This window comes from Prunus mume, linkage group LG6 (assembly GCF_029339155.1).
Source record: "Prunus mume cultivar Tortuosa linkage group LG6, ASM2933915v1, whole genome shotgun sequence".
Taxonomy (NCBI): Eukaryota; Viridiplantae; Streptophyta; class Magnoliopsida; order Rosales; family Rosaceae; genus Prunus; species Prunus mume.
The window spans coordinates 834,692-852,764 of NC_142703.1; the positions used below are offsets into that span (position 1 = coordinate 834,692).

An 18,073-nucleotide genomic window follows, 5' to 3' on the forward strand; every position below is an offset into this window, starting at 1 on the left:
CTTGTACTACATTTAGCCCTATGACTGGAGATGACCTTAACTTGCAATTGAACACAATTAATTCAAGTGGAAGTTCTGTGGGTGGTAGTTATGGGTTGAATCCTGGAGCAACAACTGTTGAGCCTAACACATTAGGCCCAATCTCAGTGACTAAATGGAAGAGACGGGCCCGTGATCTAGCTACAAAATATATTTTAAGTGGAGCTTCCTCATTCCAAGTCCAGGGAGCGCGAGAGACTTTGAAAAGAAGGGAAAGGCACAACAATATGGCTCAATTTATTGGATCAAAGAAACAAAAGTGGGCCAAAGTGGTTCCCGAAAAAATGACGAATTCATAAAGTTCTCAATTCGTGGTGGGCTCAGGCGGTCTGGCCCACAACGAGTCATGATACTATTGAGTTGGAATGTTCGGGGCTTGGGAACCAATAGACATTTCGTGCTCTGTAGGAAATTCTCAAAATAAAGCGGTTTGGTTTTCTTGTTGGAAACCAAAATGAATGTGTATTAAGATGGAAGGGTACGAAAGAGACTTGGTATGGATTATTGCTTTAGTGTGAACATGCCTGGGTTAGGTGGACGTTTAGCCCTTCTCTGGAATAAAAATTGGACAGTAACCATCTTATCTCACTCTTTGGCTCATATCCATGCTATTATTGTGAAGGCTCCATATGGTTTTTCTTGTAGAGTGACAGGTTTTTATGGAAATCCTGTGACGAATCAGCGGCATCATTCTTGAGAGCTTCTTCGACGTCTATCTCAGGTGGAGTCGGGTCCCTGGATTTGCTGTGGTGATTTTAATGAAATTTTGGAAGATAAAGAGCAGCTTGGTTGTGGATTCAGAGCTTTGTCTCAAATGGTGGACTTTCGACATGCTTTGGAGGACTGTGATTTGCTGGCTATTCAAGGTTTACAAGTTCACTTGGGATAATGGTAGAGTTGGAATTGAGAACTGTTGAGGCCCAAAATATTCACAGTTCGGCCCAAATAAATTCTTGGCCCAATGCGATGCTTTACCAAGAAGAAACCCGATTTGGGCATGCGAAAGTTCATCATATACGCTTGCACACATGTCACGCCAAACGACACGCCACGCTAAGCAAGGAATTATCATTCCGCACCTAATCACGCCACAAGCTTAAGTGGGCCCCAAGCCACTCAAATACCCGGGGCTTGCTTGAGTGGGTTGTGGTATGGATGGTAATAAATTGTCATGAGGCCTATTGATGGACCAAGAAGTGGAGGTTCCGGGTTGCTTGGGAGCCTCGGAACCCAAGCCCATTTCTTAGGCCCAAACATATGGGTGAGCACAAAAAGGGGAAAATAGTCCAACCAAAAGCCCAGTCAAAATGACCCACTAAAACTAACCCAAATAGCCCAATATTTGATAAGGGTGGCCCATTTGTTTAAGGGGCTGATTTCCAATCCTAGAAAATAGAGGTAGCAAACAATTAAAAAACCCCATCTATTGGCTGAAGGATAAAGCCATAAAGAAGCCATGGAAGATCACGTTGGTTGATGAGAAGGAATAAACAAGTTTCAAAGCAAAAGAAACATGCAAGGACCCAAGGGAATATTAGCATGTAAGCTGCCAGGAAGAGAAGCACCCTTGGACCAAGCATGTGCATCTGTTAATGGAGTCCCCCACTGCAGTGCGGGAAAGGAGAGCCTTGAGCTCCCAAAACCCCTGATTTTGTGCAAAGGAACAGAGAAGATTTCACCAAAAAAGGATGATTGAAGGGATGAAGGGAGAAAGGAAGGGAAAGACTTGACAAAATGGGATGGAAACCATTAGGGTTTCTTGGAAAATGTCAGCTTCCAGCGGCTATAAATTGAGGCCTCTTCAACCCAACAAAAGCAATCCACAACTAGAGAGCAAGCTTCCTCTCATACTTGCAAAAACCAGCAATTTCGTGCACTGTTCATCTTCCTCCATTTTCTTCTTCTGACAAGCTGCCAGAAGAACATAGTTCTTCCCTTTTCTCTTCCTAGCCACATATGCTTGAAAACCTCTTCTTCCTCACCTTAAACACTCCCTTTTCTCCCTAGGAAGCCATATTTCCTTTTTGGTGCTCAACTCATGCTAATTTTGCTCCCATGCCACAAGCCCCTCATGCCAAACTCAAAAGTTTATCTGTAAGCATGAAGAAATTACCTGTAAGCTGCTATTATTTTGGTTGGTGAAGATAACCAAAATACTTCCTAAGGCTCTACTGCCTTTTCGAGGTATTTTGGGGCTTAATTTTCGAACTCAGGCTCAAGGGGCAATTTCTTCCATTTTGCCCTTTACGAGCTGTAGTAGCTGCGTAAGAAAAAGCCCTACATAAATTGGCCACTCTGCTTTGGGGATTAAGCCACTATCTGCACCAATGCCTCCAAAGAAGAAGACCAGAAGCAATAAACCGGAGGAAATAAAGAGATAAGAGCATTCCCTCTTTCTTTTTCTTTTTCCTTTCGTTGGCTATCTACTTTGTAGAACAAACATAATATAGATTACTCACATGCTCCATTTGCTTGTGTCTTAGATATCCATTATCAAGCAAAACAATATCTTGTAAGAGGACTGGGGGCTTCAGCCAACGTGCAAGCCGCTGACCACCGTCGTCAATGGTTGAGGCTAGCTCTGCCGTTCACCTCTCCGCCATGATACATCATCAGCAAGTCTAGTCATCGCCGTAAATCACCTTCATAGCAGCCCTCACCTCTCTAGAGTTGTGAAAACACGGTGAGAGAGGGAGAAGGAACACTTGCTCAATGCTCTCAGCCTCATCTCTGCGAATGGCTTCACCAAGATAAGATTTTTATTATCATGCCTTGTTGATCTCAATATAGTATATATATTTGTTTGTTGTTTTAAGATATCCATAAAATTTATGTTTCATTGAACAATCTCAAGCATAGACAAAAGCATGTGCATTCAAGTCCAAAAAAAAAGATTGATTGATTAGTTGTTATTCATATGGTGCACCAGCTTGCATCATTTTCTTGTTATGTATTAAACCACCTTTCAATTTTGCATCTCCAGCAAAATTTCTCAGGGCCTTATTCCACGCACTATTCACTTATCTTACTTCTTATCATTTCGTATCGATCCACCTTTGTGTTAATCAATCCAAGTTACACATTGCAATGTAGATGCCAACTATGCATGCTCAGTACTAAAATCATACCTGCCCAGCATGCTTATGTCAATTATGTTAGTCATTTGCAAGCTACAATGCTTATATTATTTTTATGCTTTGGTCATGCAGCATTATATCGGTCATGTGCAAGGGACCCAAGCCTCCAAACAACAAACAAGAAAACAAATGCTCTCATGTTTCCTACCCAACATCTCAACACACTGCCATTATCATCTATTCCTTAGACAAATCTCTCTCTATACTTCCAGTCATAGAAGTTCAAGCACCACTGAAAGAGCCGTTGGAAGTGTGGAAGAAGAAACAGAGCCGATTAAAATCCAAACACCACTGCTGGAAGAGTCGTTGCCAGAAGCACATGCTACCACCAAATCATGCCAAACTGTCACCGTTGCAACAAAGGGATATCCCAAGTTCATCATGCCATGCGATAACCCAAACAAATACTAAGAAGGCCATGTTGCAAGAGTTTTTGTAGCCTATGCCCATCAAATCCTTTTCTGATGATTATGGTGCACTTGGGGGCTGAGGAAGGAATTCATTGCAATCACCACGGCAGTGATCCAAAACCCCAAATGAGCTTAAAAATCCATTATTACCAAAACCACTATTCCCAGACCAAAAATCTCCTTGAAATCCCAATTATGTTACTATGACCTCCAAGTTCGCCATCACTTGTTGTTGTAACCCAACACATTTGCTGCAGTGACCACATACAAAGCTCAAGCTTCAATAGCCAAGTCCAAGCTTTTGGTTCCTAAAACATGTTCACAACAGCTGCAACAAACAATACCTAAGTTGCCATAACTGATATGCTCCAACGCCTCAAGCACTTTCTAAGCCTTGACCATTCCAATGACCAAGTTTAGGAGTCAAAACCAAAAGGCTATCGGGATGTCTCAATTGCCACAATTCCATAATCAAGCATCATCAAGCCCCGAGCCTTAGTCAAGAAATCCAAGCACTATGCTTTACTCAAGAAGGAAAACATCTCAATTCATGGCAAATGAAAGGAAAATATTGTGAAGGTAGTGCTATGATACTGCTGGAAGAACCTAAATGCTGTCAAGATGAAGTTTATTTTACCAAGCAATTAGAATTTTTGAAGCGATGTCAAGCTTTCAAGAAAAGGGGTGCTGGAAGCGTATTTTCCTATATTCATCCATTCTTCACCTGCAACATCCACCACTGCTTGCCATACTCTAAGGAAGATCTTACACGCCGAGATACATGACAAAACTCTAAGAGGCAAGCTATTGACAAGGACCCCTTGCCAAAACGAAGGGGAAAGTAGATGGCTACTGTCATTACGTGCTTTGATGACTTGTTCGACGACGACGTATTGTGCCACCTGTGGAAGAATGACCCAAAGCCACCGGAGGCTATGTGGGAACCTTGTGGAAATATGAAGAAGGCCAACTGGAGCAAATATTCAAAATTTGCAAGCTATAACACCCCATGGCTACTTACTAATTGATGGGAGAATGGTTCCAGCAGCGAAGTATTCACGTTGGACATGCTGGAAGAAAGCCACTCGGAGGCTTCATTTGGTCATCAAGATTATCAAGAAGCAGCTGTTGTAACCTCTCATAACTTCACAGAGGTTGAAGAAAGTACAATGGGTTAGGAGCTGCAAATCACTCTTTGATTAGTTTGGTTATGAGCTGCAGGCAAGCAAAGCAGCAACTGTGGCTCTGTTAAATATCTCTACAGAGCATGGCATCCTAGTACAACACATGCCAAATACATGCCAACCTAAGCCACAAGCTTTCATACTATTGCAAGTCATGCACGCTCCTTGACCTTTTCATTCTTGGGGGCTTAATTTAATGGGGGTATTTATCAATGCAAAATGGCTCAAAGCCTTACTACTGAGTTGCTTTTGCACCTATCCTTTTGTTTTTGGCTTTTCAAATTTATTTCAAAGATGAACTCCTTTTGTGTTTTCACCATATGTTTTCACAACTTTGGTAGAATGCACCACCATTATTGCATGCTAAGGCATAAAACGATATTTGCAAGGAGAATGGAGTATTTTGGAAAAAGAAAAAAAAAAGCCTCTAGAATTCTTTCCTTACTTTTATCTTCTTCTGTTTTGCAAAACGTGTTCTTTGAAAAGAAAAAGAAAATAGACAAACAAACTTTTCATTAAAAGGCTAAGCCTGTCAGCAGTAACTATACCAAGCAAAGCCACTTAGATGGGGTCCCGAACTGAAACAAGCATCAAGCCTAAGCAAAACGATGTGGGGTATGCAAAGTCAAGCTATTACAAAGAAACGAGCAGTAAAAGTGTATTTTGAGGCGCTGGAATAACGAAACCGTTGACTCCCAATCGGAATGCTCAAAAAACTTCACAACATCCGGCAATTCTTACAAGAGCCTTCGTGGGAATCATGCATACAGTGGCCTGACCCTTTTTAAGGCACGGAAAGAGGGTGCATTTTAGGCCAAATGAGTAGACGAGCCTTGCAAAAGTTTTAAAGAGCAATGCATCGAAGATTTAGCTTAAAGGTCCTGTCAAAATTTTGGGCAGCATATACCTTGTTTTTAAGGCTTGCCAACTCGTCAGAAAATTTCAAGAAGTTCACAAGAGCAAGTTCTCCCAACCAAGCAATATATATATATATATAAGATGTACGAATTACAACATGCCTCAAGCATTCAGAAATTAATGCAAGTTCCAGTGGTTCAGTAGTACATTACAAAGTCATAATGACATAGTCGTTAGATTATCTGAAAAGTACACAGCCATCGCAAAAACAAGGTTACACATGCTGGAGATTAGTACATCCTATGGTATCAAGAAAGATGGAAGCTGTGCACCGAGCCAACTGACCCCAAGCCAAAGAAAACAACCTGCGAAATAAAGGAGGCAGACATTTGGAAGAAGCAAGGCAACGCCACACTATGTCGCATGTTCGAGAAGAGGATGAGTAGGAGGCAAGCACTCAGGAAAGTGCAGGCGGCGGCAGCTATGTTGGATGTTCCGAGAAGAGGAGAAGTAGAAGGCAGCTGTTGGAAGATGCAAGGCAGCGCCGGCAGCTATGTCGCATGTTCGAGAAGAGGATGAGTAGGAGGCGACTTCTTTGGAAGGTGCAGGGTAGTGCCGGCAGCTATGTTGGATGTTCGAGAAGAGGAGAAGTAGAAGGCGACCATTTGGAAGATGCAAGCAGCGCCGCAGCTATGTCGCATGTTACGAGAAGAGAATGAGTAAGAGGTAGCTGCTGGAAGGTGCGAGGCGCGGAAACTATGTTGGATGTTCCTAGAAAGGATGAGTATGGCAGCACTGCTAGAAGGAGCAGGGCATTGTCTACCCCTGCATCGGATGTCCCAAGAACATAGGGGCTATGGGAATCATGCCACCATGCGCTATTGCTAAAGCCAAGGGGAACACCTGCGCATGCAGACAATCTTGGGAAAAGTCACAGAAGAGGAATTTCCCGAACCATAATGATACAAACGCAGCAAGACGACACTGGCTCTTCGCCTACTGCAACATCTTCACAAGCATTCTTGAGCAATGGAGGGGCCTTCCCCTCTTCAATTTATCATCCGTTGAATAAAGGTGGCCACTAATAATTGACGACGGGTTAGTGGATGCCATGGCAGGTCTTGACAAGCAATGAATCCCTGCAAGAATTGCCAACAAAGAATACGCTGAAAAAACGGCAAAGCATAAAGCTAGTTCTCTGTGTTAAAGCCAAGCAATCTCCACACTAGCATGCAAGCCATATGAACTTTACAAGCCAAGCAAAGCAAGCTATCTCATGCCAAGCGAAATGCATAAACAAAAAAAATATTTTTGAAGCATCATGCAATCTATTACTCGAGCTCATGATAAGCAAATTTCCCATTCCATGCTCAATCAATCATTCCAGCAGACCCTTTTTCACAAAGCAAGTGCTACAAACTGAGCACTATTTACCTCATAGTAACCTTTTTCACAAAAACGAAATACCTACGAGTTACACAGCATCCTTGCAGACCATCATACACATGTTTATGTCTATCCCTATAAAGCCAAAAAAATAAACAGTTACCCATGACCAAATTCTAAGCTCATAAAAATAAAAATAAAAAGAAACCAATGGTGCTTTTCTCAAAGCTTTCAATAGCCTCTAATCCTATGCATTAATCATAGGATTACAAGCATGCGCTCATGATGCATATAGTTCAACAACAAAAAAGCGGGTCAAGAACGCAGCACACCATAAAATATACGCCAAGCAGGGCAAGTCAAACTCAGGCCAAAGGAAACACTTAAGCAAATACCCAAGCAGCATACAATTTATCCATGGCAAGCGAAATTTTCAAGCAATTCCCATGACAAGCAAATTCTTCCTCAAAATGCAAAAGGATTCAAGCATTGCAGAGCATGCACTCTATCAATTTCTATTTCCACAACATGGGAGAAAAGTCCAAATTTATTCAAGCATGCGAAAAACAAGCCTAGGCCAAGATATCAGTCTATATCTATTCCTACAGAGTTAAAAAGAAGGACCTGAGATTCCAATGAACGAACAAAGCCTATGGGCATGAAGAGCCCAACAAGCCCCTCGATAGATTCAAGAAATTGCAAAGAGGAAAGGGCATACCTTGTCAATCACCTCAAAGGACGATCTCAAATGCACCAAGAAAGAAGGGAGGTTGGTGCTGGAAGAAGGGCAGTAGGTGCCGGGAGAAGGGTAGTTGGTGCTAAAAGAATATCGTATCTTCTATTTCACATTACCATCTCCTTCATCACCATTGTTGATCTCATTATTTATGCAACCAGCTGACCCATCATTGCAATTATCCCCATGTTTTTCTGCGCAGACTTTGGCACCATCATTATTTTCAGGCATACTTAAGAATTGGTCTTTCTGAAGATGGATACTTCGGCAACTAATACTTGCAAGAACTTCTTCTCATGGCCATACGACAACTCCTGAAAAATCACAAGCTTTATTCATGCAATTGCACTACAGCAAAATTTAAAGCTTTTCAGACAAAACATCATGCGAAAGGCTTATGAGGCTTAAGAGAATCCATCATAGCAAACAGCACATGCAAACTCCAAATGACTTGGGGGCTTCATGTCAAGCAAAAGAGAGAGACAAGAATCCTGAAGCTGCTGTAGAATTTCAATTTTCCTCTTGGAGGAAAGCAAACTGCATTTGTTACTTATCTGGAGGAAAACAAGCTGTATGAATCTCTTCCAGCAACTCGCTTAGCCTTTTCCTTCTCATCTTCAGTCTACTTCTTCCAAAAATCTTCTTTGAAGCAAGTTGCAAAAAAATAAAATAAAATAAAATAAAATAAAATAAAATAATAAAAAAATTTACAAGCAGGCCTCTACTTTGTTTCTCGACCCTGAGTAAGCCAAAGAGAATATAACCCAACTCGTCAACCAATTGCTGACTGCAACAAGCTGACTTGAGGGCTTCATGCCAAGCAAATTCAAGGAAGGACACCGTGTCATCCAAACAAGCAAACCCATCTACCTTTTTTGCCACACAGTATAAATCATCTCTTTGATTACAACAAGCCTAGATAATCTTGCATTATGGTGAGAAACAGTTTTCTATTTCCCTTTTTTTGAAACAAGCCAAGTTACATTCTTCCAACTCCTACTCTACAAGCAAAGAATTTTTGGCGCTTGCCTTATTTCAAATCTTCTTAGCCCCTGTCCTATTTCAAACATCATGCTAGTAAAATTTATCCCACAGCAACAGTTCAACAAACTCATCACATCTTTGGAAGAAAACTCAAAACGGCCTCAAGAACTAGCTTGTTCTCTTTCTCACCCAAAGTCCCTCCGATCAAGCAATTCGAATCTTTCATAAACCTTCATATTGCAAGCCAAGATGAAAAACTCACCTTTATTCTATCAAGATCCCAGCAAATCAGTAAGAAGATGGCATTCCTCATGCTTTGGAACCTCTCAATCAAGCCTGAAAAAGAAACAAGGGAGTACGTTGGCCAGATCAAGTGCCGGAAGGGAACTAGTAAACAGAAAGGGGGTGCCGGAAGTAGAATCGCTATTAAAGCATAATGTTTTCTAAAGACAAGTTGCAAGAGACCAAGACTCACTTTCATGCTATCAAATTAAACTTCTCATGCTTTATCATGTTGTCGAGCTTTTAAAACAAGAGAATATGTTAGCCAAAATCAGACGCCGGAAAGGTACTCATACACAAACGGATGTGCCGGAAGCATAATTTTCTCAAAGTGCAAGCAAACTCATCTATCAAGCATTTGACAAAATTCACAAGGTGTGATACCAATTCACATACCAAGAAATTTCATTTCATTCAAGCATTCCAAGCAATTCGGGCATTTCAAGCAAATTGAAGAACTCATGCTCTTGCGACAATACCATTTCACTTCATGCTCTCATGACAATATTGCTCAAGAACATGCTCTAGCAATACTCATATCAGCACTCAATACCAACAGAAAGGACATGCTAAATTCCCAAGCAAAAGCAACATGCCAAGCAAAACTTATACACAAGCTTTCCAACCATCCTAGCTAGAATATCCCACATTTAGAAAATCACTATAAATCAAGCTTACAACCAACAAATCCCAGACTTTCCAGATTAGAACTAGACATATCAAGCTTCATTTTCCCAAAATTTTGTTGCATTTCAGAGCTAGGGAAGCATGTCAAACAGATTTCTAAGACAGCCCACACAGCAGAAACTGTACAGCTCCAGCACCTTAACCCTTACTTTGAAATTCCACCGAAAATTTATTTTTTCTTCAAGTGATGCGAGACCAATTCCAACATAACCATTGAGAAGTCCATTTTTATGTCTTAAAGCTCCAACTCAGATTCGAAAAGAAACATTTCAAAAGTTCAAAAAGCAGCCAGCAAGCTACTTTGAGATATTTTGACAAACACTTGGCATGCATACCCAAGTGAGCTTGTATAACTCTTGTTTATCACCAAGCTAGAATCCTAAATCAAAAGCTCAACCTTAGAATTCGATTTCTAGTTCACAAATTCTGGGAAATACAGAGGAACTCAAGCATTCAAGCATAGAAGACAAGCATGCAACAAAGGCATCAACATCAACTCATGAACATGCTTTAGAAAAATGGAGGTAGAGAGCACTAGAATGGGTGGATGATCCTCAATTTTGGATATGTTATAGACAACATAATTTCAAGCAAATTTTGTGAAGCAAGCGCAATCATACGAGTATCATAAGTTAAAGACACATGCAGAAGAAAAATCTGCAAAAACTCATCAGCCATGGATGAATGCAGAAGTTGCAAACCAGCTTTGAGGTATCAGAAAATTTCAAAAAATTCTGCAAATTTTACTGGCTATAGTACTCGAGCAGATGAACAACTTTGATTAAGGAAGTTTTCTGATCCGAGCTTCTGAAATATGACTTATGTACTGATGCACAATACCCACGGGTTTGGGTCTTGAAGAAGAAGAAGAAAGAAGAGAATGAGAGAAAATCAGAAAATAAAGCACATCATTCCAAGTTCAGCCTTTTTATATACAAAAAAGAGGTCAGAGCAATATTAAAGTAAGAAGAGGAAAAGGTAGAAACCCATACCAACAGTTTTGTTCACACGGAAATTGGCACCCTTCCAGCAACTCGAGCAAATCAAAGAAAAGGGAATCCCAGAAGATTAGTGCGAGCCCTTCCTTGCTAGCACCCACGTTGTAAGCACTCACATTGCTGCAATAACAAAATAGGTCAAAAGAGGGTTTGATGCTTGACAATCAAAACAAAGGGCAATATTCATGGATGAAGGGAACCCAGCAAATTCCTCAATAAATCCAAGAGAAAGCTAGAGAAGGGACATACCTTGCTAAAATCCCAACGGGTGACTTTGAATATACCAAGAAGGGAGCGAAATTGAGAATCATAGAGGAAAACCTGCACAAAAAGGTCCATGCTAGCAACGGCAGAAGGGCTTCTTCGAAGGGAGAAAGGCTGAAGGGGTTGAAATCGACTTGGGCTCTTTTCCCAGCTGGAGGCAGATGTTTTCCACTTGATCTTACTCTCTCACTCAGTTTTGAGCTGGGGGAACAAGGGAAAACGAAGAGAAGAAAAGTAGGAAGAAGTTGGATCTGGTGCAAGAAAAGGGAAGAGAAAGAAAGAAAATAATAAAAAAGAAAGGAAGAAGGTGTTTGGCATTGGGAAAGCTGCAAATAACCGCTGGGCCAATTATGACACGTCGTCATTTTGCACGGGAAGAAGAAGTTCTCTACAAATACAAATCTGATTTTTTGGGTCGGGTTTAATTATTCGCCCATTCCAAAGACATCTGCTTCAAATATCCTTCTACTTTGTCATGTTTTCAAACATCCTTCCAAAGACATGCCCTATTTCAAACACCTTGCCAGCACCTGCTTTATTTCAAATATCCTTCCAGCACTTGTTATATTTCAAATATCCTTCCAGCACATGCCCTATTTCAAACATCCTTCCAGCACATGCCCTATTTCAAGCATTCTTCCAATATCTAGCCATAATGTCGCACGATATCACCTTCATTGAAGTTTTGTCCTCTAAATTCAAAGTGTTCGGAGGCTGGTGCTGTAAAATCAAACACAATGGTGAATCCAAGCTTATTGCATCCGCAACTCTAAGATTGGATCCCCACTATCCACTAGCACGTCCGGCTACTGTCAAATGACATCCACCATGGTAAATGTCCCAAAAGCCATATTAAACCATGCTACCTTAGCCAAAACCAAGCATCCAAGCATGCAAGCCAAAATCAAGCATACACGCCAATACCAAGTATCAAGCCAAAATCAAGCATACATGCCAATGCTAAGCATCAAGCCAAATACCAAATATACAAGTCAAAGCAAATCATGCAAGCCAAAATCAAGCATACATAACTAATATTAGATACACAAGTCAATGCAACTCTTGCAAACCACAATCATGCAAAATCAAGCCTCTCTAGTCACTCAAGCAAATAAATCATGCGAGCTAAGTAGTTATCTTGAGCTAATCCACCAAGCATTTTCTTCTATATCATGCCACAAAATAAGGTCAACTCTTGGTAACTCTAGTAAGTGACCTCCAAAATTACAGTGTCTAGGAAAGTTCTTCAAGGCAACACCCTCGGTGTTTAAGAAGGATTAGGTTTTAAGCGGGACCATTGTGACCCCCTCCAACCTTCCCGGAAAAGACCTGGCTGTAATTTCAGAGACTATTGACCTGTTATCCTTGAGTTGCTCCTAAACCCATGCCATGCCATGCCACGGTAATTTATTTTGGGCTGAAAATTGATTATTCGGACCATTTCAATACACATTCATGGCCCCAATAATCAAGGGGGCTAATGTTGAGGCCCAAAATATTCACGGTTCGGCCCAAATAAATTCTTGGCCCAATGCGATGCTTTACCAAGAAGAAACCCGATTTGGGCATGCGAAAGTTCATCATATGCGCTTGCACACATGCCACGCCAAACGACACGCCACGCTAAGCAAGGAATTATCATTCCGCACCTAATCACGCCACAAGCTTAAGTGGGCCCCAAGCCACTCAAATACCCGGGGCTTGCTTGAGTGGGTTGTGGTATGGATGGTAATAAATTGTCATGAGGCCCTATTGATGGACCAAGAAGTGGAGGTTCCGGGTTGCTTGGGAGCCTCGGAACCCAAGCCCATTTCTTAGGCCCAAACATATGGGTGAGCACAAAAAGGGGAAAATAGTCCAACCAAAAGCCTAGTCAAAATGACCCACTAAAACTAACCCAAATAGCCCAATATTTGATTGGGGTGGCCCATTTGTTTAAGGGGCTGATTTCCAATCCTAGAAAATAGAGGTAGCAAACAACTAAAAAACCCCATCTATTGGCTGAAGGATAAAGCTTACAAAGAAGCCATGGAAGATCACGTTGGTTGATGAGAAGGAAGAAACAAGTTTCAAAGCAAAAGAAACATGCAAGGACCCAAGGGAATATTAGCATGTAAGCTGCCAGGAAGAGAAGCACCCTTCGGACCAAGCATGTGCATCTGTTAATGGAGTCCCCCACGCAGCTGCGGGAAAGGAGAGCCTTGAGCTCCCAAAACCCCTGATTTTGTGCAAAGGAACAGAGAAGATTTCACCAAAAAAGGATGATTGAAGGGATGAAGGGAGAAAGGAAGGAAAGACTTGACAAAATGGGATGGAAACCATTAGGTTTCTTGGAAAATGTCAGCTTCAATAAGCTATAAATTGAGGCCTCTTCAACCCAACAAAAGCAATCCACAACTAGAAAGCAAGCTTCCTCTCATACTTGCAAAAACCAGCAATTTCGTACTATTCATCTTCCTCCATTTTCTTCTTCTGACAAGCTGCCAGAAGAACATAGTTCTTCCCTTTTCTCTTCCTAGCCACATATGCTTGAAAACCTCTTCTTCCTCACCTTAAACACTCCCTTTTCTCCCTAGGAAGCCATATTTCCTTTTTGGTGCTCAACTCATGCTAATTTTGCTCCCATGCCACAAGCCCCTCATGCCAAACTCAAAAGTTTATCTGTAAGCATGAAGAAATTACCTGTAAGCTGCCATTATTTTGGTTGGTGAAGATAACCAAAATACTTCCTAAGGCTCTACTGCCTTTTCGAGGTATTTTGGGGCTTAATTTTCGAACTCAGGCTCAAGGGGCAATTTCTTCCATTTTGCCCTTTACGGCATCGGGCCCGTAGTAGCTGTAGGAAGAAAAAAGCCCCTACAAGAACGTTAAGCCCATCTTGATTCTGTTGTGGCAAATAAGGGATTATGGCAAGCTTGTGCCAATATGATCACTTATCATTTGGATTACTGGGAGTCTGATCATCTCCCTTTGTTAGTTGTGACTGACAACAACTCTTAAAGGAGATTGGTTCGGAAGAAACGTTTCTTTTTTGAGGAGATGTGGAGTGATGATCATACTAGGAGTGATGTCTGTAAGAAATTGAATGAATGTGCTCATCATTTATCAGATTGGAATAAATCCAATTTTGGGCATGTACCAACAAAATTGCAAAGGCTTTGAAGTCAACTCGTTGAACTGCATCATGTGTTTCCTTCTGAACATATCATCCAACAAAAGGCTTTGTTGCAACGTGATATTGATTGCCTTTTATTGAAGGAAGAAACTCTTTGGCGGCAACGATCTCGAGTGTCTTGGTTGCAGAAAGGTGATCATAACACATGTTACTTCCACAATTATGCGAGGCAACGAGGTAGATGAAATCAGATTAATGGTGTTTTTTTATGTCAATGGGGTTTGGAGGCGAATCAGAGGAGATTGGGGGTACTTTCAACAATGATTTTGCTGAGTTAATTGAAGCTATTCCTTCTTCAGTTAATGATACTATGAATGATATGCTTATTAGTGAATTTATACGTGCAGAGTTAGAAGCTACTCTTGCTCAAATGATTCCTACAAAAGCACTAGGCCCTGATGGTATGCCAGTACTTCTTTTTTTTCCAGAAATATTGGCATATTATAGGTGACATAGTCACTTCTACATACTTACAAGTTTTGAATGGTAATGGGAGTGTCAAACAGTTTAACCATACTCTAATTGCCATTATCCCAAAGATTGCTCATCCTTCTCATGTGTTGGATTATAGGCCAATCATTTTGTGTAATATTCTTTATAAATTGGTGGCCAAGACTCTTGCCAATCGACTCAAGGTGGTTTTGCCTCATGTTATTTCAAGTTTTCAGAGTGCATTTGTGCCTAATCTTCTTATCACCGACAACATTATTGCTGCTTTTGAAACAATGCATGCCATTAAGAGAAGAAGGGAAAGGGGACGGAAGAAGATTGTTCTAAAATTAGATATGTCAAAAGCTTATGACCAAGTTGAATGGACTTATCTTGCTACTGTGATGGCTAGAATGGGTTTTCATGTTAGATGGGTCTCTATGATTTTGGATTGTATTTCGTCAGTATCCTACTCAGTTTTATGCAATGGTTTCCCATTTGGTCATATTGTTTCTCAATGTGGTCTTCACCAAGGTGATCCACTCTCACCATATTTGTTTCTTATTTGTGCCGAAGGTTTCTCAGCACTTATAAGGAGGGCACAATTGATGGGTTCGATTCATGGAGTGGCTATAGCTAGGGGAGCACTTTCTATAACTCATTTGCTTTTTGTTGACGATAGTTTATTATTTTGTGATGCTAATATGTCTGAATCTTAAACACATTTTTGACATATATGAGAAGTCCTCAGGGAAAAAAATTAATTTTGCTAAATCTGTAGTCTCATTTAGCCCTTCTGTAGATGTCAATGACCAGTAAGCTATCTTATCTCTACTTGGAGTTCCTGTAGTGATTTGTCATTAGTCTTATTTGGGACTCCCTTTTATAGGCACATATAACCCTAATTCTATTGATCTTCCATTCCTACTTTTCCTTTGCTTCTTTCCATTCACTCTTTTTCAGTGAAATTTCTTTAACCAGAGCGCTTGGGTCCTAGGCTCTTTGGGGTTCCAAGGTTTTTTGTGTTGCTGGACCTCCCCAAGGGGGTAAGGCACCACTTGCTTTCTTCCTTGGTTTTCAAATTAAAGCTCACAGAGGAAAAGATAATGGATAGAGTCTTTTGTCCAATGGGTATTTCTCCTACACATATGGGTTTCCTTTGGTTCCTGCAATGGCTTCTCGTTGAGTGTTATGGAGCTTTGACAAGGGTGGAATACGATGCTAGATTTTTACAAGGTGTTGGGCTGGGCTTTGTTTACGATGTTGGTACTCTATTTCCAGTCCTGTGGGTTTTTGTCAAGCTGCTGGAAGTAGTCAATTTGTTTCATTTTGGGCATTTTAATTGATGTGGGTTTGTCTAAGTGTTGCAGCAGACTATTAGATGTTCCCCTAGGGCACTTTTTTTCCTCTCTCATGCTAACCCATGTGTTTGGGCCCGAGGAATGAGCTTGAGTTTTAGTGCTCCCAAGTGGCCTAAAACTTTCATTCCTCGAACCCTCAATAGGCCTTGTGAGTGCTTGTTCCCGTCCATACCACAACCTTCTCAACAAGCCCTGGATAATTACGTGGCTTAGGCCCACTTAAGCTTGTACCGTGGCTTGGTATTAGAATAGCGGCCTTTTACATTGCATGGCGTGTTTATTTAGCATGCTTGTGCTTGAGTTTTAGCGTGTTGCTATGAACTACGATCGGGCCATGTAACATTGGATAAATTAGCAAGCGTGAATTTATAGAGCCGGTGCGTTTTGGCCTTTTTGCGTGGTGGGCGTGCACGTTTGCTTGGTGCGTCCTACGAATTCTCTTATGTCCCAATTGGGCTCATTTTGCGATCAATTATTTGTGCTAGGCTAAGAATAAACCTAGGCCTAGCCCTTGGATTTTTGGGCCTCAACATTAGCCCCCTTGATTATTGGGGTCATGAGCAGATATTGAGATGGGCAAAATAATCAAAGCCAGCCCAAAAGAAAAATCAAATCCACGTTGGTGATATGACCCTCTCGTTTCCCGCGTGTATGCTGCCATGATTATCTTCCAGCAGCTTTTTACGTTTCTCGAGCGCTTCATTAAAAAATTCTATTTTCCTTTCGTTCTTCTCTTCGTCTTCAATTTCTCTCTTCCATGCGTGCAAACCCAAACCCCCTTGCTTTCTTCTTTCAATTTTTGCTAGTTCTTCATCACACCCAGGTTCGGAGAATCCTTGAAGCGAGAAATCGTGAGGGCATCATCCATAACCACTAGTTGGTTAAGCGCGGAGAAACCGTTTGCAACCACTGGGAGGGACCACTGTTCTCCTTTAAAAACCCCAAATTTCTTGAACTTCCTTCAATTCATAGAAGGCCATGTTTGACAAAGTCACTTCGCGAGGCGTGGAGCAACTTGGAGAGAAAATTGCAAAGGCGGTTCCCTCTTCTCTCGATTTGTAAGCTCTTTGGAAAAGACACAATCGAGGGTAGTAGTAAGCATCGTTCTCTTTTTCTTCTCTGTTTCTTCATCTTGTCACATATATATATATATATATGCATATGCATACATATGCATATGGGGGCATTCACATATACATTACTGAGAGTCCTTCACGAAAGGGCCATTGCGGTTTTCTTGGATCCTTCTTGTTGCATGTTTCTTTAATCCCTAGCGCCTATCTTTATAGTTCGAATTTTGGATGTCAACCACTGACTAGGGATTTTAGGCACCCTCCAAGTGACAATTTGTCCAAGTTGAACACAAATGTGTCAAAGCAAGGTAGGAAAAGAATAAGCAGATAATATACTGAATATCTCTGATTTTTCAATAGTAGTCAATCCAAGGCCTTTCTAAAAGATTGACCTCTGCAATCTGGGTTTTCTTTTGCATTTGTATCACATAGACGTTTTCTCTTCTGTTTAGGCCCTTTTTTAAAAATAAAAAAAATTAACTGTTGGATGAAATTGTACAAAGGCATGGGCTCGATCCTTTTGTAGATATGGTCCTGACATCTCTGTATGAGGATAAATAGGAATGCATATAGGTGTACATGCAATTTTTTTTTCGTCCCCTCTTTTTGCTACAATGAGAATATGAGTCTTTAGGCCAGATGTCGTGAAGGTGCGGAACTTATGCATTTTGTTTCTTCCCCTTTCTTTTTCTCTACAGATATCTGTGACTCAGTTGGCTTTACCATGGCATCCACCGATCTCTCGCCAATCATGATGGACTATCTCTATTCCATGGATGATAATCTTAAAGCAGAATGACCCCTTTTGCTGCTCGAAGAAGCTTGTGAGAATCCTGTTGTAGGTGATAAGTATAAGAAAATGAACTCAAGGAAGGGAGAAGGGTGAGATGAGAGGGAAAACAAGAGCAATTGGCACAATTCCAATGATCCTCTATGTATTATCAGTCAGTACATATATTGGTACATGAGTTAGACTTTTGCAAGTCTATTTACAGAAACTTTAGAAATATAAGGTAAGTACAATCAATTGCATATATTACAGAGTAATTGATAACTAAATCTGGTTGACT

General features: G+C 41.0%; 1 long non-coding RNA gene across 8 annotated transcripts; it reads right to left on the bottom strand.

The window, feature by feature from the left end:
- Nucleotides 1–6,422: 6,422 nt before the first annotated feature.
- Nucleotides 6,423–11,233, bottom strand: LOC148915755 (uncharacterized). Of its 8 annotated transcripts, none has more exons than XR_016127638.1 (6): nucleotides 10,951–11,233; nucleotides 10,696–10,821; nucleotides 9,210–10,557; nucleotides 8,997–9,070; nucleotides 7,733–8,064; nucleotides 6,423–6,767 (listed from the first exon to the last, which is right to left on the bottom strand). It is a non-coding gene; the product is annotated as an uncharacterized LOC148915755 (long non-coding RNA). The 8 variants fall into 8 exon arrangements; XR_016127639.1 differs by having other exon boundaries at nucleotides 9,413–10,557; nucleotides 10,951–11,232; XR_016127633.1 differs by having other exon boundaries at nucleotides 7,733–8,389; nucleotides 10,951–11,232.
- Between the last annotated feature and the right edge of the window lie 6,840 nt (nucleotides 11,234–18,073).